Here is a 15,736-nt window from a genome sequence, read left to right on the forward strand (position 1 = left end):
ATTTAGCCAATTCCTTATCCATCTGCTTATAGTGTCCCCCAGTCCGTGCTTCTGTAGCTTCAGTATAAGGCTGTTATGTGGTACAGTATCAAATGCCTTTGCAAAGTCCAGATAAATCCCATCAGCCGCATTACCTACATCCAGACTTGCACTCACCTCCTCATAGAAACCCAACATGTTGGTTAGACACAACTTATTCTTCATGAATCCATGCTGGTTGTCAGTTATTATATTATTTACAATATATCTCTGCAGGTCATCTATCTATATAATCGTCTAAGGGGTACTTCCGTCTGTTTGTCTGTAACGGAAATTCTGTGTCACTATTTGGTCGCAGCCGGTAGGCTGCAACCAATCAGCGCCAGGCTTAGTCCGGCCGCGAATTGGCCCCTCCCTACTCTCCTACAGTCAGTGCCCCCTTCATAATCCCCTCTAGTTAGCGCCAGTGTGTCGCCCCATCCCGGACCAACTTTTTACTATTGATGCTGGCTATGCAGCATCAATAGTAAAAAGATATAATGTTAAAAATAATTAAAAAAAAAATAAAAAATCGTGCTATTCTCACCTTCCGCTGTCCACCGATGTGCGCGATGCTGCTGCCAGCTTCCATTCCCAGTGATGCATTGCGAAATTACCCAGATGACTTCGCGGTCTCGCGAGTCATCTGGGTAATTTCGCAATGCATCACTGGGAACAGAAGCTGGCGGCAGCGTCGTGCGCATTGGGACAGCTTCGGTGGACGCCAGAGGGTGAGTATATAACTATTTTTTATTGTAACTTTTTTTTTTAACAGGAATATGGTGCCCACACTGTTATATACTGCGTGGCCTGTGTTATATACTGCGTGGCCTGTGTTATATACTGCGTGGCCTGTGTTATATACTGCGTGGCCTGTGTTATATACTACGTGGGTTGTGTTATATACTACGTGGGCAGTGCTATATTACGTGGGCTGTTATATACTGCCTGGCTGCTATATATTACGTGGGCTGTGTTATATACTGCGTGGGCTGTGTTATATACTACGTGGCCTATGTTATATACTGCATGGGCTGTGTTATATATTATGTGGGCTGTGCTATATATTATGTGGGCTGTGCTATATATTATGTGGGCTGTGCTATATATTACGTGGGCTGTGTTATATACTACGTGGCTGTGCTATATACTACGTGGTTGTCTCTGTTATATACTACGTGGCTGTGTTATATACTACGTGGCTGTGTTATATACTATGTGGCTGTGTTATATACTACGTGGCTATGTTATATACTACGTGGGCTGTGTTATATACTATGTGGCTGTGCATTCTAGAATACCCGATGCATTAGAATTGGGCCACCATCTAGTCTCTTATAATGCCCTGGACGGTAGTCGCCTGGATCCACCTTCTTACCTATCTTAATATCTGTACCACATCAGCCATCCTCCAATCCTGTGGCACCAACCCTGTTAAAAGACAAACCATAGATGGAAAGAATTGACTGGAGAAGAGATCCATGATAAAAAAATATTTTTATTACCGTAAATCACAAATATAAAAAAAAATCAACAATAAAAATTATAAGCAGAGATGCCAAAAAGGGGGATGCTGATGGGTGCTAAAGGATAGACAAGGATGGGATAAAGACAATTATGTATTTAAATGGTACTATGACATCGTGTATTCCTATATCCTTGTAGTACAACAGGTTGCAGGTATAAGACACAAGCTGATGTATAGTAAATAATAAAACAAGTACAGTATATAATATGTTGGCCTATCAATGATCAGGGGACACCTCCAGAAAAGTGTTGTAGAGGCCCAGTTGGGCAATATAAAACACTGCAATATGCAGGTAAGTGGAGTATATTTGAACCAGTGCACTTCCCCTAGATTTCTATACATTTAAATTTGTTACCCAGAGGCCATTGAAATGAATAGCAGATAATAATACATCTAAGTAATAAAGTGCTCTGTGGCGTTTTACCTGAATACAAAGTGACAGTGCAGACCCTGCTGGAAGTAGTCACCTCAGTGTTCCGTTACCCTGACGCGCATTTCACTGCCAGCTTCTTCTGGGGACGTGTTACTAGAGAGTCTAAGAATATAAGAGATACAGTGGTCTGTTAATTAGTGAGCTCAATTCCCTCACTATTCGTGGATGAATGCCATTTGGACCGGGGGATTTGTCAATGTTTAATTTGCTCAGACGCAGGCTTACTTCTTCTTGTGCTAAACTAATAATATCGCGTGGTTAAATTGATTTTTGCCTTGTTGAAAGATCACTGGAACAGACAAGTCATTGGGGAACATGGATAAAAAGTGCCTGTTTAATATCTCAGCCTTTTTTTTTTTTGTCCTCTATAATTGTCTTGTTCTTATGAACTTTTAAAGGGAATCCGTCACCCCAAAAATTGTATATGAGCTAAGGCCACCTGCATCAGGGGCTTATCTACAGCATTCTGTAATGCTGTAGATAAGCCCCTGATGTAACCTGAAAGGTAAGAAAAACAGGTTATATTATACTCACCCAGGGGCGGTCCCGGTCCGGTCCGATGGGCGTCGTGGTCCGGGTCTGGCGCCTCCCATCTTCATACGATGACGTCCTCTTCTTGTCTTCCTGCTGCAGCTTCGGCCCAGGCGTCCTTTGTCTGCCCTGTTGCAGGCGCCGGAAAAAGTCAGAGAGGCCCGGCGCCTGCGAACTGCAGTACTTTGCTCTGCCCTCAACATGACAGACAAAGTACTCCTGCGCCGGAGCCGCGGCAGGAAGACAAGAGGACGTCATCGTATGAAGATAGGACGCCCATCGGACCGGACCACAGCGGGACCGCCCCTGGGGGAGTATAATATAACCTGTTTTCTTACCTTTCAGGTTACATCGGGGCTTATCTACAGCATTACAGAATGCTATAGATAAGCACCTGATGCCGGTGGCCTTATCTCATATACCATTTTTGGGGTGACAGATTCCCTTTAAGGGGCCGATACTATTGTTTTTTTCATTTTTGACATTGATGGATTTATAAAATTTTTGTAGATTTATATTAATGTCTTTGGTGATTTGTTTCTCTCTACATAATTTTGCTAGTTTTATTTCTCTTTTACATAACTTACTGATACCTTTATTCTCCTGAAATGCTATTTTCGATGTTTCGGCCTTCAATGTTTTGAATGCCTTTGTTTTTGTCTTATTATACTTTGTACGTTTGCGCCCATAGGGGTGGAGCCGCATATTCATTACTGTAATGAGCGGTACCATGTGACCGCTCAGTACAGGAAGAAGCTGCAGTGCCTGGGAAGCCAGGGACCTGCAGGGACAGCGCCAGGAGCAGGTGAGTATAATGGGGAGGGGAGCGCTGCGCTGCGCAATACTCACCTCCTCGTTCCGGCGCCGCTCCGTCTTCAACGTCTTCTGCAGTGATGCTCAGGTCAGAGGGTGCGGTGACGTGGTTAGTGCACGCCCTCTGCCTGAACGTCAGTGCAGGAGACACTGAAGAATGAAGTGCCGGGGGCCTGAGCGACGGAGAGGTGAGTGTGATTTTTTTTTTTGTTATCGCGGCAACAGCAAATGGGGCAAGTGTCTGTATGGAGCATCTTATGGGGCCATAACGTTTGTGCAGCACTATAATGGGGCAAGTGTCTGTATGTGGCCATAATTAACGTTTGTGCAGCACTATAATGGGGCAAGTGTCTGTATAGAGCATCTTATGGGGCCATAACGTTTGTGCAGCACTATATGGGGCAAATATCTTTATGGAGCATCTTATGGAGCCATAATTAACGTTTGTGGAGCATTATATGGGGCAAGTGTCTGTATGGAGCATCTTATGGGGCCATGCGTAGCATTATATGGGGCAATTATCTGTATGGAGCATCTTATGGGGCCATAATCCACATTTGTGGAGCATTATATGGGGCATATTTTAATATGGAGCATCTTATGGAGCCCATCATAAACTTTATGGAGCATTATATGGGGCTCCTGATTCAATATGGATATTGAAAAACACTTAACGTGCTGATGTCTCAATTAATTTTACTTTTTTGCGTATCTATTTTTATTTTTGAAATTTACCAGTAGCTGCTGCATTTCCCACCCTAGGCTTATAATCGAGTCATTAAGTTTTCCCAGTTTTTTGTGGCAAAATTAGGGGGGGTCGGCTTATACTCGGGTCGGCTTATACTCGAGTATATACGGTACATTGTGTGGTAAATAAATATTGTAATTCAAAACTAAACTCATCCCACAACATAATAAGTCCTCCTATGGATATGTGGATGGATACATTTATAAAGTTATGGCGTTTAGAACAAGGAGCAGAAAAAGCACAAAGACAAAATAAATGCCTGTTTATTAAATCATTTAAATTAGTCTTTATGAAACCAGAAAATGCAAATTATTTTATAGATAAGATTCTAATTTTTTATTGTTTTAATAACCTCGTTTTGACTCAAACTGCATTAAAGTTGCATATATGAGAGATCCTGTAGCAATTGATGGGTTATTCTACCACTGATTGTTTCACTTGGTTTGAAAAGGGTAAAAAAAAGTTGTTGATAACATATTGTTCTCCGCAGGCAATGGCCGATAACTAGGGCAAAGTCTATGGTGCCCTGTAGACTGCAGAAGACTCATTGTACAAGTCTTTAAAGAGTTTGTTTCTAAGTGATATATTAAAATATATTAAAATCACGTAGTCAAGTGGAAAATGTGCTGTGCAGTAAAAAAAAACCTGTTGTTAGAAGATGCAGTGTTGGCAAACTTCACACTTGCAAGAGAATGTAATTAAACATTGTAGACTGTTCTTACATATGGTACTTCAAAAGTATGCAGGAAGTAAAATGCATTATATTGGCTTGAAGGATCCAAAATTGCACCAGTTTCAAAAACCATCTTAATATATACTTACCTTGTAATGTCTTCACATCCTGTTCCGTCCAGATGTGTCTGGATCCCAGAATTCCAAGCAGCGGAAGTTCACCAACAAGTGATGGGTGTCTCAATATGGAAACTGGTGGTGGTACCAGCCTCTTGCACGGTACCACCAGCGGAACACTGTTATCTATCTGCACAAAGATGGAGGCGGTCTGATTTACTGCGCCTGCGCGAATTACGCGCAGGCACAGTAAATTATTCGGCTGATCCCGGCGGCAGATGCGCGACGTGTCAACAGGCAGAGGAAGCCGGTCACATTAAAGGGGTTTTCCCATGAACGAAAGTTCATTTTAAAATTTGCCTGTGTCTGACCGTGTACGGAGCATTCCACATCTCCTGGGCAGGGGAGGAAGCAAAAGACAATACTGACATTACAGCAGGGGATCACAGAGGATTCATTATGTGAGGTAAAATATTTCACTGACTGTTTTTAAACAATATTTTACCTCACAAAAGGGAAAGAGAGAGTGGATAGGTGGGTGAGTACATGGGGGGAGAGATTCTCAATGCTGCAAAGCCTGTCCCATCGTGACATTACTGCCCTCCCGATGTGATAGCATCGGGCCTCCATCTAGTTATTATACAAGTGATATGTTCAGAAAAAATCGTTACTTAGTAATGAATAAGACATGTTAATATATATATAACACATACACATGACGTTTCATACTTTTGGATACCTTTTGAGGTAACTATCACTTTGGGTATCGCCATGAGAAGGCTGTAGAGGAAGTCAAGCCTAGCTAAATTGTAATCTTTGTAAGTCGGGATTGAGATTGCATTCTTACAATGATCTATAAAACTTAAGCTGATGAATAAGGAAAGGGACCTGCAGAGGTTTACAATATGGTATATACATAAGTAAAGAGCTCGAGTTCTGTTCAAGCCAATAGCTAAAGTACCGTATATACTCGAGTATAAGCCGACCCGAGTATAAGCCGACCCCCCTAATTTTGCCACAAAAAACTGGGAAAACTTATTGACTCGAGTATAAGCCTAGGGTGGAAATGCAGCAGCTACCGGTGAATTTCAACAATAAAAATAGATGCTCCATACCGTTCATTATTGCCCCATAAGATGCTCCATATAAAGCTGTGCCATATATAATGCTCCATACTGTTCATTATTGCCCCATAGATGTGCCATAGAAAGCTCTGCCATATAGTGCTCTGCACCATTCATTATTGCCCCATAGATGTGCCATATAAAGCTGTGCCATATAGTGCTCTGCACCGTTCATTATTGCCCCATAGCTGTGCCATATAGTGCTCTGCACCGTTCATTATTGCCCCATAGCTGCCATATAGTGCTCTGCACCGTTCATTCTTGCCCCATAGCTGTGCCATATAGTGCTCTGCACCGTTCATTATTGCCCCATAGATGTGCCATATAAAGCTGTGCCATATAGTGCGCTGCACCGTTCATCATTGCCCCATAGATGTGCCATATAAAGCTGTGCCATATAGTGCTCTGCACCGTTCATTCTTGCCCCATAGCTGTGCCATATAGTGCTCTGCACCGTTCATTATTGCCCCATAGCTGCCATATAGTGCTCTGCACCGTTCATTATTGCCCCATAGCTGTGCCATATAGTGCTCTGCGCCGTTCATTATTGCCCCATAGCTGCCATATAGTGCTCTGCGCCGTTCATTATTGCCCCATAGATGCCATATAGTGCTCTGCACCGTTCATTATTGCCCCATAGCTGCCATATAGTGCTCTGCACCGTTCATTCTTGCCCCATAGCTGTGCCATATAGTGCTCTGCACCGTTCATTATTGCCCCATAGATGTGCCATATAAAGCTGTGCCATATAGTGCGCTGCACCGTTCATCATTGCCCCATAGATGTGCCATATAAAGCTGTGCCATATAGTGCTCTGCACCGTTCATTCTTGCCCCATAGCTGTGCCATATAGTGCTCTGCACCGTTCATTATTGCCCCATAGCTGCCATATAGTGCTCTGCACCGTTCATTATTGCCCCATAGCTGTGCCATATAGTGCTCTGCGCCGTTCATTATTGCCCCATAGCTGCCATATAGTGCTCTGCGCCGTTCATTATTGCCCCATAGGTGCCATATAGTGCTCTGCGCCGTTCAGTATTGCCCCATAGCTGCCATATAGTGCTCTGCGCCGTTCAGTATTGCCCCATAGCTGCCATATAGTGCTCTGCGCCGTTCAATATTGCCCCATAGCTGCCATATAGTGCTCTGCGCCGTTCAGTATTGCCCCATAGCTGCCATATAGTGCTCTGCGCCGTTCAGTATTGCCCCATAGCTGCCATATAGTGCTCTGCACCGTTCAGTATTGCCCCATAGCTGTGCCATAGAAAGCTGTGCCATTGCTGCTGCTGCAATAAAAAAAAAATGCCATACTCACCTCGCTGCTTGCAGCTCCTGGCGTCTCGTCCCGGCATCTCTCCGCACTGACTGATCAGGCAGAGGGCGCCGTGCACACTATATGCGTCATCGCGCCCTCTGACCTGCACAGTCAGAGCAAGAGGACGCGAAGACAGAGCGGCGCCCGGCGGGTGGAACGGGGACAGGTGAATATGACATACTTACCTAGTCCCAGCGATCCTGGCGCTCCCCCTGCCCGTCACACGGTCTTCGGTGCTGCAGCTCTTCCTGTCAGCGGTCACGTGGGACTGCTCATTAGAGAAATGAATACGCGGCTCCACCTCCCATAGGGGTGGAGCCGCATATTCATTTCTCTAATCTGCGGTGCCGGTGACCGCTGACAGGAAGAGCTTGTGACGGGCAGGGGGAGCGCCAGGATCGCTGGGACTAGGTAAGTATGCCTCAGCGCCCTCTCCCCCTCCGAACCCACCGCTACCGTGACTCGAGTATAAGCCGAGAGGGGCACTTTCAGCCCAAAATTTTGGGCTGAAAATTTCGGCTTATACTCTAGTATATACGGTATTTTCCAGCAGTTGGCAGGTGAAGGGTGTTGAAGGTTTCGTTGTGTTTAGCACCCAAAAGGAAAATTTCTTCAAATCCACAGGTTCCCTCAAATTCAAACACTTTGCAATTCAATTCCCTAGAATCTCAAAAAAAAGGAAAAGTCTCGAAGAGCAGGCTTAATGATGTCAGGCACGACCCTACAATCTTCCCACTAATGCCCCGTGAGCTAGGTCTAGCGCAGCCAATCGGGGCTATCACAACCAGTATAAAAGTTGAGTTGGCAAAGCATTTTAAACTTTTCTAGCAAATTAATAGGAGGTCAGAGCACACGGCAAATTCCACACAGTTATGGTTGAAAGTGTTGGCACCCTTGAAGTGGTTACAGAAAATTAAGTATTGCTCTGATAAAATTATTGCAGTTACAAATGTTTTGTTGAACACATGTTTATTTCCTTTGTGTGTATTGGAATATCACTAAAAAGGTAAATGGGAGATATTTTCACACAAAACCTCAAAATTGGTCCAGAGAAAATTGTTGGCACATTTCCAAAATTGCTGGTTAACAGCTTTGTTTCAAACATGTGATTCTCGTTCAAACTCACCTGTGGCAAGTAACAGGTGTGGTCAATATGAAAAGCACAACTGAAAGCATATAAAAAGGGGTGAAGTTAACTCAATGTTTGCATTGTGTGTCTGTGTGTGCCACACTAAACCTGGAAAACAGAAAGAGAAGAAAGCTGAGGACTTGAGAACCAAAACTGTTGAATAATTTCAACAATCTCAAGGTTACAAATCCATCTTGATGTTTCTTTGTCCAGAGTGCGCAACATAATCAAGAAATTTACAAACCATGGCACTGTAGCTAATATTCGTGGACATGGACGTCAGAGAAAAATTGATAAAAGGTTGCAACTCAGGATAGTCCAGATGGTGAATAAGCAGCCCCAATCAAGTGCCAAATAAATTTTATCTGCAGGCTCAGGGTGATTCGGTGTCGGCAACAACTATCCGTCAACATTTAAATGCAATGCCAGGAGACCCAGGAGGGCCCCACTGAGACAAGCACGTAGAAAAGCTAGAATGTAGCAAAAAGTACGGAAGTCAAAATCCTTCTGGGAAAGTGTCTTGTGGACAGATGAGACCAAGATGGACCTTTTTGGTAAAGCAAATCATTCTACTGTTTACTGAAAACGGGATGAGGCCTTCAAAGAAAAGAACAGAGTACTAGCAGTTAAATATGGTGGAGGTTCAAAGATGTTTTGGGGTTGTTTTGCTTCCTCTGCCAGTGGGTGCCTTCACTGTGTGCAAGGCATCATCAAATCTGAAGGATTGTGTAGTGTAGTGCCCAGTCTCAGAAAGCTGAGTTTACTTCATAGATCTTGGGTCTTCCAGCAGGACAATGACTCCAAACATACTTCAAGAAGCACCCAGAAATGGATGTAAACAAAGAACTGGAGAGTTCTGAAGTGGCCTGCAATGATTCCGGATCTAAATCCCATTGAATACCTGTGGAGAGATCTTAAAATTGCTGTTGGGAGAAGGCACCTTCCAACTATGAGAGACCTGGAGCAGGTTGCAAAAGAAGAGTGGTCCAAAATTTCAGTTGAGAGATGTAAAAATCTTGTTGCTGGTTATAGGAAGCGACAGATTGCAATTATTTATTCCCAAGGATGTGCTACCAAATATTAAGTTGAGGGTGGAAACAATTTTGTCCAGCCTATTTTTAGGGTTTTGTGTGGAATTATGTCCAATATACCATTTTTTTTCCTGTTTTTTTTTTGTTTTTTTTGGTCCAATACACACAAAAGAAATGTGTAAAATAAAATAAATGTAATTGCAGTACATTTCTGAGAGAAATACTTCATTTTGTAGAACAATTTCTAGGTTGCCAACACTTTCAGCCATGACAGTAAGTATAGAAAAAGCCTAATCTAACTGTTGTGTGCTACTGCTGGGCTGAAGCGGATTGAAAATGGGAGTGGTAGTCTTAGTTAGAGATGGGCGAACCCAAAGAGTGAAGTTCGGGGTCTGTACAGAACACCTAGTGTTTGGGCATGGACCCCAAACATGGACTTCTTCAGAAAGTCTGCGTTACTGTTCGTATTTGGCTGCCAAACATCGGCTGTTTCCCACACATGACAGCGTGAGAAACACCGGTGGCTCTGAATGGCAGTAAGATCATTACTGCCGGTCAGAGAGCTGCGGTTCACACGCTGTCAGGTGTAAAGGTTACCTCCAGTCACAGGTGTCGGCTAATGAAAGAGCATTGGTAACAGCGAGAGCAGGCCCCACTGATGAGCGTATTCATCAGCCAGCATCTGCACTATAAATGAATGAAGAAAATTACCTGAGGTCTCTTCTATTTTTGATAACCAGAGCAGGCAAAACTGACAGCTGCGGGCTGCAACCCTCACCTGTCGGCTTTATCATGACTGGCTATCAAGAATAGAGGGATCCCACACCGTTATTTTAAATTATTTAAATAATTTTAAAAAATGACATGGGGTCTCCATAATTTTTGACAAGTAGCCAAGTTAAAGCAAACAGCTGGGGGCTGGTGTTCTCCGACTGGTAAGGAGTCATGGGTGTTGCCCGCCCCCCAGCCTAAAAATAGCAGCTGCCCCAGAAAAAGCACATCTATTAGGTACGTCAATTCTGGCCCTTTGCCCGGCTCTTCCAACTTGGAACTATTACCACCCTGGTGCAGTGACAAGGGTGGTAATAGTTGTGGGGTTGATGTCCGCTGTTTTATGGATGCTGACATCAAGCCCACAGGTGAGTAATGGAGAGGCGTCTGTAAGATGTACACCATCGTCCCATTTGCGTTTTTCAATGTGATCTGATTTTCAATACTTACTTGCATTTGTTATCAATTTCATTCTTATGCTTGTAGTCACATTGTGAAATCTGGACACGCATTATTGTGCTTTATGGTGTTACCTTATTTATGTCCTGGGGAGGACCTTATCTGGTCAGGTTTTGCTAGCCTTCTTTGGCATTTTTAAATGTTTTTATTGTTGTTGTATATTTATGTCTTTTTGTGTATCTAAGTATAAATAATAACTATTTTGTTTAGGTGATCCCTGGTTGTATGCATACTTCTTGTTTCTCTTTAGTTTCTAGTCTTTAGCATGCATTAGGTTGATCCATGAAGTAGATATTTAAATTTGCTGCTTGATTTCTTGTGCCCGCTACTATGTGTGTGTGTGTATGTGTGTGTGTATATACAGTGGGGCAAAAAAGTATTTAGTCAGTCAGCAATAGTGCAAGTTCCACCACTTAAAAAGATGAGAGGCATCTGTAATTTACATCATAGGTAGACCTCAACTATGGGAGACAAACTGAGAAAAAAAAATCCAGAAAATCACATTGTCTGTTTTTTTAACATTTTATTTGCATATTATGGTGGAAAATAAGTATTTGGTCAGAAACAAAATTTCATCTCAATACTTTGTAATATATCCTTTGTTGGCAATGACAGAGGTCAAACGTTTTCTGTAAGTCTTCACAAGGTTGCCACACACTGTTGTTGGTATGTTGGCCCATTCCTCCATGCAGATCTCCTCTAGAGCAGTGATGTTTTTGGCTTTTCGCTTGGCAAAACGGACTTTCAACTCCCTCCAAAGGTTTTCTATAGGGTTGAGATCTGGAGACTGGCTAGGCCACTCCAGGACCTTGAAATGCTTCTTACGAAGCCACTCCTTCGTTGCCCTGGCAGTGTGCTTTGGATCATTGTCATGTTGAAAGACCCAGCCACGTTTCATCTTCAATGCCCTTGCTGATGGAAGGAGGTTTGCACTCAAAATCTAACGATACATGGCCCCATTCATTCTTTCATGTACCCGGATCAGTCGTCCTGGCTCCTTTGCAGAGAAACAGCCCCAAAGCATGATGTTTCCACCACCATGCTTTACAGTAGGTATGGTGTTTGATGGATGCAACTCAGTATTCTTTTTCCTCCAAACACGACAAGTTGTGTTTCTACCAAACAGTTCCAGTTTGGTTTCATCAGACCATAGGACATTCTCCCAAAACTCCTCTGGATCATCAAAATGCTCTCTAGCAAACTTCAGACGGGCCCGGACATGTACTGGCTTAAGCAGTGGGACACGTCTGGCACTGCAGGATCTGAGTCCATGGTGGCGTAGTGTGTTACTTATGGTAGGCCTTGTTACATTGGTCCCAGCTCTCTGCAGTTCATTCACTTGGTCCCCCCGCGTGGTTCTGGGATTTTTGCTCACCGTTCTTGTGATCATTCTGACCCCACGGGGTGGGATTTTGCGTGGAGCCCCAGATCGAGGGAGATTATCAGTGGTCTTGTATGTCTTCCATTTTCTAATTATTGCTCCCACTGTTGATTTCTTCACTCCAAGCTGGTTGGCTATTGCAGATTCAGTCTTCCCAGCCTGGTGCAGGGCTACAATTTTGTTTCTGGTGTCCTTTGACAGCTCTTTGGTCTTCACCATAGTGGAGTTTGGAGTCAGACTGTTTGAGGGTGTGCACAGGTGTCTTTTTATACTGATAACAAGTTTAAACAGGTGCCATTACTACAGGTAATGAGTGGAGGAAAGAGGAGACTCTTAAAGAAGAAGTTACAGGTCTGTGAGAGCCAGAAATCTTGATTGTTTGTTTCTGACCAAATACTTATTTTCCACCATAATATGCAAAAAAATTGTTAAAAAAACAGACAATGTGATTTTCTGGATTTTTATTTCTCAGTTTGTCTCCCATAGTTGAGGTCTACCTATGATGTAAATTACAGACGCCTCTCATCTTTTTAAGTGGTGGAACTTGCACTATTGCTGACTGACTAAATACTTTTTTGCCCCACTGTGTGTGTGTATATATATATATATATATATATATATATATATATATATATATATATATATATATAATTGTCTAAGGGTTTTTCCGTCTGTCTGTCTTTCTGTCTGTCTGTCTGTCCTGGAAATCCCGGCTCTCTGGTTGGTCGAGGCCACCAGTCTGCCGCGAATTCTGGAATCATCACTGTCAATATATTACAGGGACATGCATATTCTAGAATACCCGATGCGTTAGAATCGGGCCACATCTATATATATATAATTGTCTAAGGGTTTTTCCGTCTGTCTGTCTGTCTGTCCTGGAAATCCCGGCTCTCTGATTGGTCGAGGCCACCAGGCCTCGACCAATCAGAGACGGGCACAGCATGGACGTAGAAATCCTGCGTCTCTGATTGGTCGAGGCCGCTAGGCCTCGACCAATCAGCAATGGGCACAGCGACGATGATGTCATAATGGTTGCCATGGCGACGATGATGTCATAAAGGTTGCCTCGACCAGTCAGCGACGGGCACAGTCTGCCGCGAATTCTGGAATCATCATTGTTCATGTACTACGGGGACATGCATATTCTAGAATACCCGATGCGTTAGAATCGGGCCACAATCTAGTATATATATAATTGTCTAAGGGTTTTTCTGTCTGTCTGTCCTGGAAATCCCGCGTCTTTGATTGGTCGAGGCCGCACAGCGGCGATGATGTCATAAAGGACGTAGAAATCCCACGTTTCTGATTCAGCGACGGGCACAGTATCGACGTAGATGTCATAATGGTTGCCATGGCGACGATGATGTCATAAAGGTTGCCTCGACCAATCAGCGACGGGCACAGTCTGCCGCGAATTCTGGGATCATCATTGTCCATATACTACGGGGACATGCATATTCTAGAATACCCGATGCGTTAGAATCGGGCCACAATCTAGTATATATATATATATACTAGATTGTGGCCCGATTCTAACGCATCGGGTATTCTAGAATATGCATGTCCCCTTAGTATATGGACAATGATGATCCCAGAATTCGCGGCAGACTGTGCCCGTCGCTGATTGGTCGAGGCAACCTTTATGACATCATCGTCGCCATGGCAGCCATTATGACATCTACATCAATACTGTGCCCGTACCTGAATCAGAAACGCGGGATTTCTACGTCCTTTATGACATCATTGTCGCTGTGCCCGTCGCTGATTGGTCGATACTGTGCCCGTCGCTGATTGGTCGAGGCCTGGCGGGCCTCGACCAATCAGAGATGCGGGATTTCCAGGACAGACAGACAGACAGACGGAAAAACCCTTAGGCAATTATATATATATATAATATTTCTGAGAACACCAGCCCCCAGCTGTTTGCTTTAGCTTGGCCGGTTGTCAAAAATAAAGGGGACCCCGTATTGTTTTTTTTTTTTTTTTTTTAAATTAATGATTTAATTTAAAAAAAAAAACTGTGTGGGACCCCTATATTCTTGATAACCATCCATGATAAAGCTGACAGCTGAGGGTTTTAGCCCACAGTTGTCAGTTTTGCCATGCTCGTTATCAAAAATAAAAAAAATGACATAGGGTCTGTTCTATTATTATTTATTTTTAGCACAAGCGCCAGCTGATGAATACTCCCATTGGCGGTGTCTGCTCTCGCTGTTCTCAGCAACAGCAGGCGTAGGCTGATGGGAGTAATACTCTTTCATCATCCAATGCCTGTGACCAGCAGTAACCTTTTTGCCACTGATCACAACTGTTGGCTCACTGTCATCTGACAGCACGTGAACCACAGCTCTCTGAGCGACGGTAATGATCTTACCGCCAACCAACCCCGGTACCGTAGGTGATAACTGGAAGTGACGACCCTGCTCACTTGTGCTGTTCCTCCTCAATAACAGGTGTGCCCCTCCTGTTGCTGCCTCTGCACTGCTCTTCTTGACCGTCAGTGGAAGTCTCTCAGGCTCTAGGCGGAATGGACGGGTCCTCAACTCTTGACAGGTGTCATCGGGTCTCGGAGGCTTGAGAAGTGTAAGGTGCAGATCCTGGTTTTGACCAGTGTAAGTGGTACTTGGATATCTTTGGGGAATCCTGACCTTGCCAGGCAATGGCTGGCACCAGGGAGGCGCAGACTTCCAACTGAAGCCTGTCACATGTCTCAGCTGTGTCTCTGGAACACATCTGCTCTGCTCTCTTCATTGATGCCAGATCTCCTAGTGGTTGTGCATGCAGTGCTTTATATCAAGAAAGTGTTTCCTGTGGGACTCGTGATCCAGTCCAGCACATGAGGTCGCTCCCCCTGCAAATCTTCCAGCACACTTTGGTTCTGCTTGATTTCAGCTGGCCAGCAGATGGCAGTCTCTCCTCATTAATGGCACATCCTGGAAGAGTTCTCCAGAGAGATCATGGCTTCTTGTTACATTTGAAATGATGGACCAGATGTTTTATTTGCCATTGCCACAACCTGAGGCATTTTAGCAAACAGAGACACATCATATAAAAACAGCCAGGTTTTATGGGCGTACTATAATGTCCAGTGTTCAGGGCAATGTCAGAAAGGGTGATCACCAGGCCGGTGGCAAGCGCGGAAAATCTTACATTTGTCAAAATGAATCCGGTATGGATCAGTGATGATTTTCCTTCACCGACGGCTAATGCCCTAAATTACATTTGCTAAATCATCTGTCTGCTCACCTGACTATCCGTCCATTATCTGCTGACACAAGTTAAAATGTCTCATGCTCTTCTGGTCATCTACTTCCTGCCCATCATGACATTTACACTGCAGTACTGCTGATGCAGGGGTTGCCGTTGCTAGCTTTACACTGCACGCATCATCTTGTTTGCCCCAAGCTAATTCCCTACTGTTCGGCTTTTGCCACTTCAGAGCCACTCCAGCCACACGTTACCTGGCTGCCCTCTGTGTATTATAGTGCTGTACAGTACTGCTGCTGTGACATTTCGTCGGATTTCTGGGGTCCTGTATCACATGGCATCTTTCTCTTTTATGGTATGTCACTTTTGTAGTATGTATATGCAGTGTATTTATTTATCCATTTAAGTCTAAGTTCACATTTGCGTTGTGCGCCGCAGCGTCGTCGCCGCAACGCA

At 44.0% G+C, this 15,736-nt stretch overlaps 1 protein-coding gene across 1 annotated transcript in view; it reads left to right on the plus strand.

The window, feature by feature from the left end:
• NLRX1 (NLR family member X1) overlaps positions 1–15,736 on the plus strand; it is a 105,766-nt gene that overhangs the window by 65,541 nt on the left and 24,489 nt on the right. The window lies entirely within an intron of this gene.

Source organism: Ranitomeya imitator, chromosome 10, assembly GCF_032444005.1.
Source record: "Ranitomeya imitator isolate aRanImi1 chromosome 10, aRanImi1.pri, whole genome shotgun sequence".
NCBI lineage: Eukaryota > Metazoa > Chordata > Amphibia > Anura > Dendrobatidae > Ranitomeya > Ranitomeya imitator.